Below are 19,292 nucleotides of genomic sequence, written 5' to 3' on the forward strand. Positions count from 1 at the left end.
CACACCGTCAGACCAGCATTCACCCAAATCAACACACAGAAGTGGCTCAGGCAAACGAAAGCACCACACTTCATCTCACAGGCATTCACACAAGCACCATCCCCATTCAGACACACCAACATCCACTGCCTCCACTGTGTCCCCCTCCTCCTCTTAACCCACCCCCTCCCAGTAGCATCTCCACTCACACCTGCATGCACCACATCCTCATCCACTACCTCCATCACCAGCAAGCCTATCACCACACGCCCCTCACTGGCAGTCAACACCCCCACATCCATGCACACGTCCCCTGTGTCCTCTCCCACTGTGTCAGTGAACCCTCCTCCCAAAGTACACAAACGCAAGCACACACCCACCCAACAGCCATCCACCTCACAACAGCATCCAGCTCATGCACCTGCACCCAAACACAACCGACTGACACCTCCTACAACCACTCCCTCTTCCTCCACTCCCAAACCTTCACCCTCTTCCCGCCCCAATGTCCCTAAGAAGCTTTTCCAAGCCAACATTGGCCTCTTCCCTACCCCTACCTCCGTCCTTCACCTCAGGCCAAGGTGACCAGACCCCAGCCCAGCACCTCAGCCACCAAGTCCATGTCCGCTGTGGTTTCTGCAGCAGTCAGAAGCTCTAAGGGGGCACCCGTCAGCCCAGTCAGTGTGCCACCAACACCTGCCAAGGCCAAGAAGGTTCCGCCACCTGGCAAGGGTAAGAAGGGACAGCATCCAGCAAGGAGAACAAGCCACAACCACCCAGCAAGGCCACGTCAAAGACTCCAGCTGCGAGACCAAAGGAGGCACCACCATCTGCCAAGGGCAGGAAGGGGCACAGAACACCAGCCAGGGCACTTCAGCTGTCCGAGTCTGCAGGTGAAGGCCTGGTGGTTCCCAGCACAGCTGCCAGAACCGCCACCTGCACCGCGGCCAGCACCGCCACCTGCACCGCCTGCAAGTAGCACCACTGGCAGCAGCCCCAGTGGGCATCCGTCAGAGTCTGCAGAGGAAGGGCTGGAGCCTCCCCCCACCACTGGCAGCACCAGCACCTGCACTGCGGCCAGCACACCACCTGCATCACCGCAAGTAACACCACTGCCAGCAGTAGCAGCCACAGTGGGCAGCTGTCCGAGGCTGCAGGGGAAGGGCTGGAACTTCCCCCCAAAACTGGCAGCACCGCCACCTGCACCGCGGCCAGCATCGCCACCTGCACCGCCGCAAGTAGCACCACTGCCAGCAGCAGCAGCCCCAGAGGGCAGCCATCCGAGGCTGCCGGGGAAAGGCTGGAGCCTCCCCCCACCACTGGTAGCACCCCCACCAGCACCAGCACTACCACCAATGTGAAGCCGTAGCCGCCCGCGGATGGACTGTAGTCTTGCCTCCATGAAGTGTCATGCATCCTGCCCACTGCAAATCCTGTGGTTCTGACACCCAGGTGAGGGACTGGGACCTGGCACTCCCCAAGTGCTGCATGACTGGGCACACAGCCCCCTCCAGAACCAGTGGAAGAAGGCATCCACTCACCCTATCCTTGGCAGGATGAAGCACACTGGGCACAAAGCCCCCTCCAGAACCAGTGGAAGAAGGCATCCACTCACCCTATCCTTGGCAGGATGAAGCACACTGGGCACAAAGCCCCCTCCAGAACCAGTGGAGAATCCATGCACTTGAGAGACTGTGGCTTTGCACTCCCCAGGACCAAGCAGTGGGTAACCCCCCCCCACTATAGAGACTGTGGCTTTGCACTCCCCAGGAGCAAGCAGTGGGCAAACCACCCACTTGAGAGACTGTGGCTTTTCACTCCCCAGGACCAAGCAGTGGGCAAACCACCCACTTGAGAGACTGTGGCTTTGCACTCCCCAGGACCATGCAGTAGGCAACCCACCCACTTGAGAGACTGTGGCCTTGCACTCCCCAGGACCAAGCAGTGGGCAAAGCACCCACTCGAGAGACTGTGGCTTTGCACTCCCCAGGGCCATGCAGTGGGCAACCCACCAACTTGAGAGACTGTGGCCTTGCACTTCCCAGGACCAAGCAGTGGGCATGGAGCCCCCTCCAGGAGCAATGGCGTAGTACCATCTTCTGGCTTAGGTGCCCCCCTTCTCCATCCCCCTGAGGTGCCTGTGTGTTTTTGACCTGATACCCCTGAAGTGTTCTCTCCGTATTGAGGCAGGAGTCAAGTGTGGGCTTAGCATGCGTTTATGGCCCAGGGGGCCACGGACAATTTTTGTGTGGACATTGCCCCTCATTTTGTATATATTGTACATACTATTTATTTATTTATGAACGTATTTCTCAAAATTTCTAATATTACACTCATTTGACTCCATTCCTTTTGTCCTTGCATTATTCCTGAGGGTTACGGGGTGTAGATGTAATGTTGTTGCATGTGTTTGTGTGTATGGTGTTGGGGGTGAGGATGGGGGTGTTGCGTGTTGTGTGTGTGTGTCACTCTCTTTTTCCTCCCCCTCTCTCTTGTGTGCTAGGTGCAGTACTCACTGTGGTCGTCATCGCCGGTGTTGGTGCTCCTGGTATATGAGCAGATACACCAGCATGGGGAAGACATGCAGCTCGGGCTCCATGCTGTCCTGGTTCTTCCTTGAGTGTCGAGAGGTGAGTGGTTTCCCTTCAAAGTCTTGCTTCCACCGTGCTTTTGATGGTGCTGGTACCGCCCCGGAAAAGCTGGCGGATGGGCAGGTTATAATGGAGTGGGCAGCACATTGTCTTCTGCCTGGCTGTTGGCGGTTACCGCCGCGGTATTTGTTGCTACCGCCATGATGGTTGGAGTGTTAAAGTGTCTGTCTGTGTTAGTGGTTTCCGCCGTGGTCATGATTCCATTTTTTTACTGCCATGCTGTTGGCGGTATTACCACCGCTTTAACACCAACCACCAGGGTTGTAATGAGGGCCTAAGTTTTAGACCTCCATCCAGTTATTTCTGCTTGGCTGCTCACCTATCTTTAAAATGGTTTTATTCCAGAGACTTTTATACCAGCTTCAAAATTTCCCCTTCCCAGCAGGGAGAAGCTTCTTTCCCAAGGTCAACTCATTCATACCAGAACTGCCCTGGAGTGGAGGGGTGCCCGTAATTGCCCCCAAAAAATGCTGTAGGCCTACCTTTCAGAGTGGCATCGCCACCCAAGACCTGATGTCATATTACAGAGCTACTCATCTTCTGGTGCTCAATGATTGGTGGTTTGAGGAGATCGGGGGTCCAGCCTAACAGTGGAGGGTGGGTAATGGGGCAAGACTTCCTCAACACCTTGCTATGCGGTAGGGATGTACTGCAGTCGCAACCCGCTTCCACTTGAGTGAAGCTGACCACTTGAAGAGTAGCTAAGAAAGCTGCGGGATGGGTGACCTGACTTATGCTGGAGACCATGCTATGGAAGGAGACCAGTATCCCCAAGGTGTCTGCGCTCTACAGTTTTGCCTGATGCGATACCATAGGCATAACAACACTGGGAGATGTGATTAAAAACTGGTCTTTTAAGTACTTCATGGAGCTGCAGGAAGAATATCAAATGCACCACACCCAGTTTTCTTGCTACCTCAAGCTTCAGCATGCACTTACAGCATACTTACTGTCAGATGCGGAAATCCCAGCATACTCACCTCTGGAAGTGAAAATGTTACTCACAGATAATAAAGCCTAAAAACTGTTCTCTATCAAAGACTGCTATGGTACCAGCCAGATCCATTGAAGCAAGTGAGGGAGGCTTGATCTCAGGACCTGAGGCAGCTTGAGGATGAGGACTGGAGAGAGGAAGTGGTCGCTCCCAGGGAAGCAGAAGTGACCTCTCAGATCCACATCATCCAATTTAAACTATTACACCGCAAATATCTCACGAGAACACAGCTGTTTAGAATGGGGCTGATTGGCTCTCGGTGTTGCCTGCATTGCAACAATACCACAGGGGATTTACTACACACTTTCTGGAGCTGGGTGTTGAAGACTCTGGGGACGTCGATGGATTGGAGGATCCCCAGAGAGCTGAGACTGATTTTACTGCACATTGCAGATGATTTGAAAAGTAACTGGCGTAAAAGGGCGCTGCTAACAGTGAAACACAATATTGCAAAAGCACAGACAAATACAGAGGCCCCCTCCCTAGATGGGTGGGCAAAGGTCATGGACTATTCTATGGAGTGCCCAGTGTACCAGGACAGGGGGTGCCCAAAAAACACTAGAAAATTTGGAAGAATTGGGCTGTTCACCAAGCTATTGAACCCTGTCCGTCAGGCCACTGTCCATGGACAGTGAGATACGCTTCTTGGAGGCCATACCATGCTAAGATCCATGGGGGTGCTTAATGTATCGTGCTTACAGTTTGTTCTATAGTGTATATGCACAACACATTGTGTGAAATTGTATTGTGATCGCAGCTGCCTAGCTGTATTGAACTGAATGTTGTGTGCTAGGCTTGGTTTGTGTTACTGCTAAAACCTCAACAAAAAGTTTTACAAACAAATGAGAACATGAAACACCTGAATTAATGTTAAAAATTTTTAAACAATAGAAAAAAAACTTTAAAATGTACAACATACAATTATGCATAAAAATTATTAAGTTAACAAAATACATTTATTAATTATTCAATATTAATTTGTATATCATTGGAAAAATTAACAAACTACATAATTTAAAAGTGTTTACACCATAATACAGCTAAAAATTAAAAGAATTAAAATGTCAGAATTAATTATTTTACTAAACAGACATATTAAAAACAATAATCAACATAAAATCAAATACAAAGCTTTAACATCAATACATATAAAGTAACACAAACTATACTATATACAATATTTTCTAAAACAATATTTTTTACAAAAATATTAAAAACACTTAAACATTATTCTTACCCTCGATGTTCCTGTCCAGAATATTTTTGACATCCCAATATTCTTGACAATATTTCTGTATCACAATATTTTTGTAATCAATAGTTTGTCCAAACACCGTTCATCCACTCCAGTAATCTGTGTTTGGCCTCATGGTCATAGAATTCAATCCTTGCAGCTCATTTTTAACCCGTTAGCAGCATACAACATGACTACAGGAACAACTGGAAAACTGCCCATAAAGTATCCCATTGAGAAGAATGTGACTCAAGGGATACCTTTTAGGCGAGAGCAATGCTAGTCAATCTGGTATTGCACTAGTAATTGTATCACACTTTCAAAGTTAGAATCAGATTAAAACCTTCATTGTCTTTAGAAGCCTGGTATGATATCAGACTTCCTTTCCCATATGTTTGAATTTGATGTCATGGTTGAAGATGTTAAATTAAGTCAAGGTAACAAGCTTCTTTTGCCACTGATAAATCTCAATTATTTAGCATTTTCTGCACGTGCTGAAAAGTGGCAGGTACATTATTTAACACAAACGACATTACCTTAAAGTGGAATAACTCCAGCATGAAACCTCAGCCTTCACTTTGGCACTAGGCACTGAGGCATTGTCCCAGTAGCCACTGGTCAGATCAAAGATACTCTAGTACCTTGTATGACCCAGCTAGTGTACAAGCTAATGAGCTCTGTAGATCAGATATTAATTTGTTTTAATGGATTAGTTGAGGGACTGGTAATCCACACAAAAATGTAAGCCTGTAAAATCTTCCTTTGGAAACCAGTACCACAGGGCTGGCCCATGGACTACGGGATCGATCAATCACCTTCAAGTCCAACATCTTGCCCACTTTACTCTAAATGGACCCCTGGACTCAGTCAGCCATGTAATACATACTGCCTCTGACTGGAAGACTATCACTTGTGTCAATTTCATGAATACAGAGAGGTGTTAGCCCTGGAGTCAAGGGAAAAAATAGGAAAATCACCCCATCTCCCTATGCAGTAAGTAAAGAAGAGGCTCATTGTCTTCCTCAACTTTTTCTGTTATAACCATGATAGTCACAGTGTAATCTCTGGAGGTAAGGGTTAAGCCAGTTCACGTACAGCATTCTCCTGGGTTCCCTTGCCTTCTGCGTAGTTCACATGCAACACCGTATGCACTATTTTCTATAGCCAACACCACTTATCCTCTAAGACTCTAGGACAAGTGGTCCTCTACGTCAACACTTTCAGGTCATACCATTCTTTAATCAAATCTTGCTAGTCTGAAGGATTTTATTCACTTTACCTATACATTGTGCTAGCAGCTACTTGAGGCCAATTACTTAGTTCACAACATCCTTTTGAGGTGACTCAAAAGTTTCTTCCTACCATTTTCTGAGCAGGGTGGGTGGCTATCGCACATGCACCGACTCCCTAAAGAGATGTTCAATGGGAGTGAAACTCATTCTATTCAGGGCATTTCTCTGTAAGCGAACAAGAGACATGGCAAGAGACAAGCCCACTCAATTCTGAGGTTTGCCCAGTAGAGCTTCCATCATGTTCTTGAGGGCATTCTTAAACCCTTCAACCAACTCAACCTGTTGGTCTGTAGAAGTTATGACACAGAGAGGTGGTAGGTCACACCAGCTTACTTGTATAGCTCGGTCATTTATGAGGCTGCCAAGGTTTGGTTCTTGAATGTAAATCACGAGCTGTGGGCATCTAGTCCTAGAAAAGACACAGAGGACAGCCCTTGATACTACCTTTGCAGTTGTGCTCCTCAGAGGTATCACCTCTGGATTCCAGGTGGCATACTCCACAGCCAGCAAGATATATTTGTTGCCTCGTTCTGAGGGGGGGAGGGTAGAGGTACTATTGGTGCCTTGATTTTGCCTCACCATTCGATTGGCAAGTAGGACAGGTCTATACAACCTTTCTGTATCTCTGCTTATCCCTGGTTAGGAGTACAGAGTGTCCAACCTATTGTGGGTTTTTCTAGTTGCCAAGTATCCTGTTATACACAAGTGAAAGACAATCAAAATGTGTTGGAAGTACAATCACTTTTGCTAGATGTAGCTGTCTTTGGTGCCATCCTCAGCTTCTCTTTCTCTAAAATGATCTTCCTTTCCAATTCTCTGCAAGCAATAGTTACCTTAGGGCATTAGTGATGTGATTCTCAGTCATGTCATTTGAGAAGTCATCAGTGATGACCATGTCACGAGTGATGTAATATGTGAGGTCATAAGCAGTGCATTGCAGGGACATAATTTGTAGTTACCTTAAATAAGTATAATTGCTCAATTTCTATGGTTTTGTGTGTGTAAAATCTAAGCCTAACTCTAACATCCCAGTAAACCTCTGTTTTTTTTCAGTGAATTTTTAAGGTTTTTTAATTCTATTTTCTAACTATAAAGTCTCTGTAACCTTTGTATTTTTCAGTGAATGTCAGCGATTTTTTAAACGTAAACCCGTACTACAATTTCACCCATACATTCATTGTAGTGATAGACATTTTCACAAGTTTATAAATACATTTTATTAACACACTTATTCCTATTATACGTTTTAAAAGTAACACTTAATAAAACAATGTAAGGTGACTTATGTAAAAGTCATATAAATGCAATAGAGCAAATATTTCTCTTTTTGTTATTTATTTTATGCTTCCACAGAAGTGCTGTAATGCCACCACGAATCTGCTGCAATTCCAAGAACACACCTAAACATCAACTTCTCATTGGATACACTAAGGCCATCATTACGACTCCGGTGGTTTCCGGGCAAGACCGCTGTGAAGAATACCACCACCATACCGTCAGTGCTGGCAGTACAATCACCGCCATATTACGAGTCACAAAGTGGAACCTGCCCAAAAACAGCCATAAATGCAAGCCGCCAGACCAACCGACGGCGAAAGAATGACTGTCCAACTACCAGCCCCGTCATGCCGACACCAATCTGTCCGCCCTATCACATGTCAGTTCCCTGCCCAGCAGTCCATGCATGGCGGAACACGATTGGCAGTGCGCACCGCTGTGGTTCCAAAAGGTACCGCCAATAGTAGACAACACCACATTGGACAGTTTGAATACCCACACCTGAGACACAAACCACATACACCTGCTCATGGCACTATAAACCCCCCCACACACACACACAATCCCTTGCAAAGCCTACAAAGATCACACATAGCGATGACCCATTCACACAGATCCCATACACCACAGGCACTTTCACACTGCACCCTCAGCACACACAACTGCACATTTAGCACTAGGCACACATCACATCACACTCACACACCAACACCACAACCCACCTGCACCCACATCCAAACACCCACACCCCACACTGCACCCTACACGCACTACAGCCCCCCACACAACATGGACAAAAGCATCCATGTTTCACTGACAATGAATTGAGGGTCATGGCAGATTAAATCGTCAGGGTAGAGCCACACCTTTTTGGAGCCCAGGTTCAGCAAACATCAATGGCAAGGGAAACAGAGTTATGATAGAGGATCATTGACAGGCTCAACTCAGTGGGCACACATCCACGTACAAGGGAGGATATCAGGAAGAGGTAGAACGACCTACGAAGGAAGGTGCGTTCCATGCCATCCAAGCACCAGATTGCCCGAATAAGACTGGCAGTGGGCCCCCACCTTCACCCCTTGAGTTATCATTGTGGGAGGAGAAGGTCTTAGACATCATGCATCCTGAGGGCCTGACTAGAATCATTGGAGGGCTTGACTCTGGTAAGTCAACAACACCCCCCAGGCATTAACCAGTCCTGCCACCATGCGTCCCCACTACCCAATCACTCCCCAATCCAAACCATCACACACTTCTGCACTCCCCCAGGCATCCTATCCCTCTCCCCTGAATGCCACACCATCCCACTGCCACCATCCCCACAGAGTATCCCCCTAATATACAGATACCATGCACAATGCCAAGCACCACAACTCCCACAATGCAACACTCCCTACACATAAGAGGATCACAGTCCCACTTCACAGTGGAACACCTGCATGGAAAACCAAATCACATGCAACACCAACTGGCAGCCTCAACTGTGTTTCAACACATGGCAATGAGAGCATTGTTATCCACTATCCTCAACCCTCAATGGCACATGAAAACAATGACACAGTCCGCATCCCAAAACAATGTCTCCATTACTGCAGCTGTCATTGCCATCACTTGAAAGCAAGTCAGGCTACACCATGCATCACATGATGTGGCCAACAAAGACATCTCTAAAAATTAAACTCACTCCCTTTCCATCCACGGGTCCCGCTGCCACTGCCACCTGCCAACAGATGCCAGGGTCAGACAGACCTCCCCAGGATGAAGGCCCCAGTGGATACCTGGACAGTGACGACTTGCCTGGCCCATCAGGGATGACTGGTCAGTCCACAGCCAGCAGCCCCACCCTGGACACCTCGGACTCCCCGTCCCATGTGGCAACCACACAGCTGCCAGCCTTTTGTCCCCAAACCAATGCCCAATGGACGGGTCAATCAGAAGTGTGCCCCACAGTACAGGGGCCAGAGTCAAGGGCACAAACTCAAGACTATGAAGGTCCTGGTGCTACTGGGAGTGGGCATAGGCACAGGGGGCCGGGGTAGTGGGAGAGGAACTGTGGTCTAAGAGATGGGGCTGCCACAACAACAGACTGCCAAGGCGGCCCTCTCCCAAGTCCTGGGTGCATACCACCCAACTCAGGGCACGACTGGCCAGAAACTCAAGACCATGCAGGAGAACCAGAGGCTGCAGAGGGAACGCCATCAGGAGGCCATGCAGCAGTGGCACACCCTCAATGCCACAATGGCTTCCACTGCAGGGGTGCTCGAGGAACTGACCACCATCCTGTGTGAGTCCTCCACTCACCAGCAAACCCCTTCCACTAGCCACATCCCAACAGAGCCCTCCACTACAGCGGCAGCTGGTGGAATGGAGGCTCTGCCTGAGGACCCGCAGGCCACCAGCACCCCTCCCCCATAGCTGAGGGACCCCCACGCAAGCGAAGACGTCCAACCAGACATCCTGCAAGAACTGATGCCAAGACCAACACCACCGCCAGGAAGTGACCCTCTTCCTTGTGTGCCACTGACACACCCTGTTGGCTATCCACTGTCATCTCTCTGTTCTCCCATGGCCCCCTATACTGGACCAGGACTACACACAGCTGGCCTGACTACACTAATGAGTTCAGCCAACATGACCCCACTCATCACCCCTTGCACATGTCAGTCACAAATAAACACTATTGAACACAGCTACTGTCTACGTACTTTATTGTAAGGAGTACCATTTACTGTGGCATCACATGTTTAACTGTCAACCCACTGTCCTACCAAAGTTTGTGTGCGTGACAGAAGGGGGAGAAATATCCAGGATGGATGACAATGGAGCAGGCAGAGGCTGGAGACATGTCAAGGGAGGCAATAGGTGATGCAGGAACCAGAATGCACCACAAAAATGCCCTGCAAGTAGAACAAGACAGGGACAACAATCATCATAGAAGTAAAAAAATGCCCAAACAACACACATGCACCACAATTACAAAGTCCCAAGGGTGAGTTGGCAAGTGTCAACTCTAGTCATATGCCCATGTCAGACCCACATTCCCAAGACAACCATTCCAGTCCTTCCATCACAGCGCACAAAGCTAAACTTAACGCATGTTCCACAGTCAATACAGTAATGTTGCACTGCCTCCCAATGTGGACTCTTAGGAGAGGTAGCAATACGGTTGACACCACAATGTATAGCACACATATTGCAGTTGATGTGGCGGTACAGGGAACAATGGAAAAGCACAAACATGTCACATGTGAAGCAACACAACAGGAGGGTGATCATTGAACTGAAATGTGCACAGTAACAACTCCACTGATTGGCAAATGTGACCCCCCCAAACCTACCCACAGGCAGAGCTGCACCCAATGCCACCAGTGCTAACAGACACCAGGAGGATCTATGTCACAAGGCAGCCAGGAGTACAGGTCACAAAACATACTTCTAACACATACCTGTAGCTCAGTGGAAGTACTGTTGTATCAACTCTGCTCTGGAGTCAGCTGCATCCTCATCATCTTCGTCCTCTTCACTCCCATTGTCCCCTTCATCAGTTACTGGCCCAGCTGCCACCTCCTATGCATCCAGCAATGGGATGTGACATATCAGGGCCAGATTGTGTAGCATGCAGCAACAACCACGATCTGGCACACTTTCAGTGGTTTGTAGAATAGGTCACCTCCGAAGATGTGTAGACACTGGAATCTGGCCTTTAATAGCTCAAAGGTTCTTTCAATCACACGCCTTGTCCTACCGCGGGCCTCATTGAAAAGGTTTTCAGCATCTGTAGTCAGCTGTCTCACAGGTGTGAACAGAGGTAGGACCCATGTCAAGACCGGGAGGGAGATAGGGCAGGGTGTGAAGAGAGTTGAGAGTACAGGTGCACACATACGAATGTATACATACAGATGAGCCAGGTCTGGTCCCTCTGTAGTGGTGCCATCTTGTATGGGACGTTGCTGTTCCGCAGAATGTAGGAGTCATGCAGAGAACCACAGAACTTAGCTGTCACTTGTGAGATACTTTGGTCAGCGAGACACACCACTTGCACATTGACAGAATAATTGTTTTTTTGGTTCCTGAACACTTGTTCATTTCTCCGGGGTGGCACCAAGGCAATGTGTGTGTCATCTATGGCCCCTATCATGAGGGACATGTGCCAAATTGTAGAAGGCACCTTTGACAGTGGTTAAATCAGCACGTTGGTGGAACCTGATGTAGCAGGGCAGTTGTCTTAGCAGGGCACACAGTACATCCCTCAAAACATTACTGACCATCGGCTGTGACATCTCTGCTGCAAAGCCCACTGTCATCTGGAACAACCCTGTGGAAAGAAAGTTGAGGACTGACAACACCTGTACTGTGGGAGGGATGGCACTGAGATGACGGATGGCAGGCAATAGATCAGGCTCCACTGGGTCACCATCTCCATGATGGTCTGAGGTTTCAGGCGATACGTCTCTTCCTCAACATTGCACCATATCTGGGAATAGGAGAGGGAGAAGACAAAACAAGCTGCATTACAAGTTACAAAATTTAATCCATGACACTGCTAACATTAAACCACTATTTACTAAATACACATAAAATGACAGTCGCCTGTCCTGCATGCATAGGACAGATAGAAGTGACCTCATACTGCCGGCATTAGACCTCATTGTGGTAGGCGGTCGCAACCGCCGTGCAACTCCTCCTTGGATAACATGGTTGTCTATGGGAGACTGGAACCAATGGTGATCGCCGCCAGCGGTGACGGTGATGTCTGCAGCAGACGTGACCACCATTTCATGTAGCAATGCTCACTTGACTCCTGACACTCCTGCATACAAGAGCTCAACTGTGTGCGCTGCTGTGTTCTGACTCTTGTACCCAAGATGCCACGTTCTACAGGTGAAAGGGCCCTAGCCTTCTCCCAGGAGGAACTAGATGCCACGTCCTGCAGGTGATAGGGCCCCAGCCTTCTCCCGGGAGGAACTCAAGAAGCTTGTGGAAGGGGTCCTACCCCTGTATGGACAGTTGTATGGGGCACCAGAGCAGCAGGTGAGTCTAATGTCACCATCCTGTCTGATACTGATGTGTATGTAAGGCATTGGGACGTGGCAGAAAGAGTGGATGCCTGGAGATGGTTGAGGTGTCTGGGCGTTAGTGGCGTGAAGACATGTGAGTGTGGGCATGAGATGTGTGAGATGTATGCTCTCCACTGCTGTCCCCGTGATGCCACTCTACATGACTTTCTCCTTCTGTCTGTGTCATCCATGCAGGTCAGCGTCCATCAGAGAAAGGGGTTTTGATGGGCCATCGCCAAGCAAGTGCGGACCCTGGGGGTCCAGGCCTGGTGGAGCACCCACTGCAGAAAGAGGTGGGAGGACCTAAGACGCAGGACCCGGAAGACCGCAGAGGCCCAGCTGGGGACGTCCTCCTAACGAGGGAAGGGTGCCTGTCGGGCCCTTATGCCCCTAATGGTCTGCATTTTGGCGGTGGTCTACACCTGAGGTGGATGGGCGCTTCACGCAAGCACAGCAGCCACAATGGGGTAAGTACAAACTCTCACCTCATAATGTGTTATTTAGGTGGGTTTGGGTTGAGGACTAGTGGGAAGCTGTAGCACAGGTACTAGGTAGATGCCTGTCCACTATAAGCATCAGTCACCCTGCCAGGACTGGTATCACAGATGTGGGCTCATACCATGCAGTCAGTGACTTAAGAGGGCAAGTACTTCCAATATGTAATTTGTATAGTCACCCTCAATTAAGTTTTGGAACCCAGCTGATGCTAACGTCATCAGTACACCTGAGATGTCAGGGCACTGTCATCTTATTTTCCGACCACTGTGACAGGGAAGATAAGTGAGTCCTCATTCTGCTGCCAAGTACTGTATGTTTAGTGAGGCAGAGTGGGGCAAGATGTCAGTGTTCTAAATGTCAATGGCTTAATAGGCATGCTACCTACCCATGCAGGATTCAGTTGATACAGGAATACAGGAATTGTTTCCCTAAACGGCCATGTGGAGTTGCCAAGTACTGGGCACGTGTGACCAGTGTGACTCCTATCAAGTACATTGTTATTTATAATGCTTTTCTATTTTTAATTTACATATGTAGCACTGCATCGTTGGTGTAGATGGTAACAACCTTGTCCTGGCTTTCCTTCCACATGTATGTGTCGTAAATATGCAATTTGGTGTGTGTGAGTGTGTAGTTGTGTGTGTGTGTGTGTGTTGGTATGGGTGTTTGTTTGAGTGTGTGTTTGTGTGGACGTGGCTTGCGGTGCCTTATGTGATGTGTGTGTACTAATGTCCTTCCCGCCAGTGTGTGCTAGGCGGGTGTACTTACGGTTGGTGTCTTGGTCTCTGGTCCTGGAGTTCAATAGCCAGCAGGAGCATTGATAAGACTTGCAATTTGCATGCCATGGTGGCTGCGGACGTGCCTGTGTTCCTGAAGGTGAGTGTTCCCTTTTGAGTGATTCGTTTCTGCCAGGCTTTTTGTGGCAGTGCGACCGCCCGGAAATCCTAACAGTGTGAACCTCATAATAGGGTCGTGGGAAACAGCCTCACCGCCGGCCTGGATATGCCTGCCACTGGCCACGGCGGTCCAACTACAGTGGCAGTTTGGGGGCGGTGACTTGGCTGTGTTCTGTTGGTTCCATCCCCGTGCTCATAATATAGTGGCCCGCTCCGCTGCGGCTGCGTCAGTGCGACAGCCACCTCCACCGTGGCAGTCCACGGACAACCAGACTCGTAATGACCACCTAAGACTTCACCCATCTACATTGCAAACCATACCCTAAATCAGTTATTTGAGTTTCACATCTCTCTGGAGACAGACTCAAAACCACAGCTCCATCGTTTTTCTGGCTTTCTTTGAAAAGAGATTTTCAAACTTAAGATGTCTTCTTGTGAACATAGAAGAGAAGGGGAAAAGCAAGACGAAGAAGACTTAGCGCTTCCAAAGCATTCCTCCAATGTTTGAAAATATTTCTCCATCCCTTCAGGAGAAAAGAAAGTTCTTCCTAAAATCTGTTCAATGCAATGCATGCAGCAAAAAACTGTCAAGAGGTATGGTGAAGAAATATTCACATGGCACATCCTCTATTTGAAAATACCTGAAACCCACATATAGAAGAACAGATCACAACATGATAGGAGAAAGAGAAGATGGTGCATCATTATCAGCAAATGGACCTTCCTTGGGACCCTTACCTCTTCACCATATGGTTACCAACCCCGTTGTTTCACTAAAATTGGAAAACATTATCACCCATTGAAGCAAATACCAAATGCCACTTGCACTAAACATGTTATCTGTTGGCCAGTTTATGGATGCTGTCAGCAAGCACAATTCGTAATTCTTTTCCACCTCATTGTTCCTTCTTTCATTCCTTTTTAAACACAAGTAGATATCTCAAAAGCAAACACAGCATACATTTATCTTTACATCACATACTAATACATTACATACTATGAGCATTAAGTAGCTACATAATGGACAATGTCAGTGTGTAACAGGCTAAGGGGGTCATTACAACCTCGGTGGTCTTTTTACAAGACCGCCGAGGGACCGCCGTGCGGAAGACCGTCAGTAGTGGCGGTTTGCCGCTCAGCGTATTATGACTGTTGGCTGCTCTCCGTCCTTTTTCAGATGGAGAGCCGCCAACAGCCATACTGGCGGGCGGCGGGGAAGTGGAGGTTGCTCCACCTTCACCGCCACGCCAACAGAACACCGCCCACCGAATCACGTCCTGTGATTCGGCGTGGCGGTGTTCTGTTGGCGGTGTTGTGTCGGCAGAGCAGCCCCCATGGCTCCCATCCCCTCCCGGAGGATCGACTGAACAGGTAAGTCGATCGTCCGTTATGGAGGTGGGTGGGGGGGGATTGTTGTGTGTTGTGTGGGTGCATGGGTGTGTGCGTCTGTGTATGTAGAGGGGGTGTGTGAGTGCGTGTATGCTTGCGGGGTATTGCGTGTATTGGGAATGAGTGCGTGTATGTCTGTGGGTATGTCTGTATGGATGTGTGCTTGTATGTTTGTATGTGGGTGTGCGTGTCTGACTGTGTGTGTGGATGTAGGCATGTATGTCAGTGTGTGTGCGTGTGTGTGTTGGTGGTGCCTGCGTGCGTGTCAGGTGTGTGTGAGTTCTGTGATTTTGGGGGTCGCGGTGGGGAGGGGGGCCCTGCCACCTTTGGGGGGTGGCAGGGGTGGTGGGGGGTGTAGGGGAGGGAGTCGGGGTCGGGGGTGGGGGAGACCCCTATCAGTGCCAGGGAAGGAATTCCCTCGCACTGATAGTGCTTACCACCATGGATTTCATGGTGGTTCCAACCGTAGGAAATCCACGGCGGTAAGCCGGGTCAAAATACCCCTGGCGGTATAGTGACGGCCGCCGGGCTGGAGACCCAGGTCTCCAGCCTGGCGGTCGTCTCCGCCCTGGCAGGCGGAACGGAGAACCGGCGGATGACCATGGCGCTAACCGCCATGGTCATAATACACTGAGGAAAGACTGCCAGCCTGTTGGCGGTCTTACCGCTGCTTCTCTGCCTTCCGCCAGGGTCATAATGACCCCCTAAGTGTCAGAGTACTGGTGTATAAATGGGTATATGAGGGGCTGTACAAGTAGGTGACTTGGTGTGTCAGTAGTTGAGTGAATATGTGAGTGAATGTATCAGTGCCTCTGAGTATGTCACAAGATGTGTAACTAGCTGTGTGGGTGTGTGACTGAGTGTGTTAGTGACTGTATGGGTGTCTAAATGGATATGTCAGTGTCTGTACAGATTGATAACTGTCTGTGTTAGCTTTTTTTAATACACTTTTTTATAAACCAACCCAGTTCACATATTTGTAAAATTTCTTTGCTGTTATGCAACTTGTATGTTATTTTCTATCAACATCTGTTTTCCACTGCAAACCTCAAGTCAGAAATATGACAACCATCCTCCACTCTCAGTAGAAAAATGCCCATAATGGCTACCATTCCCAGTGTGCTCATACGGCTGTACTTAGCAATTCACAGTTACCTTCATGTTTTATTTTTGTTACACCACTACTAAATGGCCACTATTTGTTACCTATTTCCATGTTTCTTGTGATGTAGTTTTTTTTTCTGGATCCGCTGATCCACCGCTGGGCTTGGCGTTGCCCCCATGTGGTCTGCGGTAGATCCGCGGCTCCAGATAGCAGCCTGTAAAAGCATTCAATAAACTGCAGTCAAAGCTTTTCATTTATATGTTACTTTGTAAAATATTGTCAATAATAAGACATTGGTGGTCCTTACGACTTCAACAGTCTTTTTCCAAGACCGCTGAAGACGCTTTCGCCAACAGGTCCTTAGACTGCCATATTTTGAGTTAGGTATGATTGCCGTCCATAAACGGGCAGAAATCCAACCCTGTCGGCCTGGCCGACGGAAGAAGAGAAGCGATTAAATCACCAGCACTGCCACGGCAACAAGACTCCACCTGCTGTTTACGATAATATGGCGCAGCAGTGTGGGCAGTGGAAAACGCCAGGACTCATACCCTAACATATGACCACCTCGCCGGAAAAGGTAAGTTGATGATCCGAAGGGGGGTGTTGGGTGAATGTGTGTGGTCTGGGTGCGTGTATGTGTGCGAATGGGGGTGTCTAGGTATGTGAATGGATGCGGTGTCTGAGTGTGTGCATGAATGTAGAGGGGAGTGCGTGTGCATGAATGCGGCGGGGGAAGTGCGTTTGCATGAATGCGGAGGGGGAGTGTGTGAATGGATGAGGTGGGGGTGTGAATAAATGTGGAAAGGGGTGTGTATGTGTGAGTGCAAGTGGGAGTGTGTATATGGTTGTGTAAGGTTGGGTGGGGAGGGTGCGCGCATGTGCGTGGAAGTGGGGGGTGTTTTGCATGTGCATGGAAGTGGGGGGTGCATGCATGTGCGTGGAAGAGGGGGGAGGGTGTTTGCATGTGCGTGGAAGTGGGGGAGGGTGCGTGCATGTGCGTGGAAGTGGGGGGAGGGTGTCGGTATGTGCATGGAAGTGGGGAGGAGGGTGCATGCCTGTGTGTGGAAGTGGGGGAGGGTGTTTGCATGTGCATGGAGGTGGGGGAGGGTGCGTGCATGTGTATAGAAGTAGGTGGAAGGTATTTGTATGTGCATGGAAGTGGTGGGAGGGTGCGTGCATGTGCGTAGAAGTGGGGGATGTTTGCATGTGCGTGGAAGTGGGGGGTGCGTGAATGTGTGTGGAATTTTTGTACACCAGTCTGCTTTTCAGTTTCACACTGCAGTGAAATGTACACAACATTGTGTTACACAACACGAACAACACATCTACAAATACAACTCACACACTCACATTGCACACATGCCATGAACTGTTCACAGTCTACACATATCTGTAGAGATGTGGCATGGAACACAAACACCACTACCATCAAACAGCACTGCAATGGACACACACATCACCCACATTGCAACACAATGGAAGGGCAATGGGATGCACAATAGACAGAAAGACAAATATCCTAAGTTCACAATGCAAACAATACATGCACAATGGGCGTGGGGCATCAGGAGCACTCAGGGAAGGAGGCTGCACTAGGACACATCTCACTTTGCACATGTCCCTTAAACAACATTTGCACAGGAACTGGCCCTATATGTATCACAGGAACAAACAATACTAGAGCCAAATGGCATGCCTTTCTGCACAATGTGGAAGTGCAAGTCAACAAAGCACATGCATGGGACATACTTCTACATGAAGTAGCTGCAAGATACACTCAGCGAAATGGACACATGCCCATTCACATGCAAAGGAAGCTAGCACCATTGAGCATACTCCATGTCTTGACAAACACAACTCAAGTTGCCACACATGAGATGAATCTGCAATCCGTATCAGGGGGACATGTCTAACACCATACATGCTGACATTGAACAACGCAAGATGAAATACTTACCATACCAAACAGTACACAATGCTATGACACTACTGTTGCATTTACACCCACATACCCAAACAGACAACATATGCCCTTGTCTTGGGGGACACCAGCACTGCCCACAAAGCCAGATACTACAAACAACAGCAAATGGATCAGCAAGCAGCCTGAACTATATACACAACTGTAGACGGACAACACAAGTTAATCAGGAACAGCATAAAGGTTGAAAAAAAGGAATTGCAGGACAAATGTGTACACAACAAAACAACTCTCTGGGTTTATTTTGAACCAAACTTGAAAAGTCCAAGGCCATTGGCCAGTCCATCTCAAACTTTTCAGGCACATCAATGTGCTCTCACTTCACTACTTGACTCCTAACTGCCAGGAAACCTCAGGAAGGGGCATCAATTGGACAGGTAGGTACCTCAGGCATCATCTTTGGGGGGCGCGGATTTGGGATGGGTAGGTTTGGGAGGGGTGGACTGCTTCTTAGGAGGGGTGGGCTTCTTCTTGGGGAGAAGGGTACAGGCTCTTGCAGGGAGGCAGGTGTGACAGGGAAGGACTTGGAGGTGAAAGGGATGAGTTGGGAGCTGGGTCGACCTCTTGGGTTTGGGATGGGGGGAGAGTGAACAGAGGGAAGAGCAAGCTCAAATAAAAAAATCAGACTTAGGAATAGGGGGACGGTCATCAGAAGGGGGTGGGGTTTTGGAGGTCAAGGGAGTGGTTGTCTGCTGTGTTGGTGTGGATGTCTTGGGTGTGTGCGTGTGGGAGGTATGTTTGTTTTTTGGGTGGTGTCTGTTGCATGTGTGAATGTGGGCGTTTGAGTGTCTTGAGGGGCTAGAGGTGGAGGTGCTGGGTGATGTGAGAGTGGTGGATGAATGTGTGTCTGTTGGTGTGGTGTCTGATGGTATGCCGGATATGGTGGATGTCTGTGTTTCTATTGGGGTGGTGACTGCAGGTATGGTGGATAGCTG

The sequence above is a fragment of the Pleurodeles waltl genome, chromosome 6 (assembly GCF_031143425.1).
Source record: "Pleurodeles waltl isolate 20211129_DDA chromosome 6, aPleWal1.hap1.20221129, whole genome shotgun sequence".
NCBI classification, from domain to species: Eukaryota; Metazoa; Chordata; class Amphibia; order Caudata; family Salamandridae; genus Pleurodeles; species Pleurodeles waltl.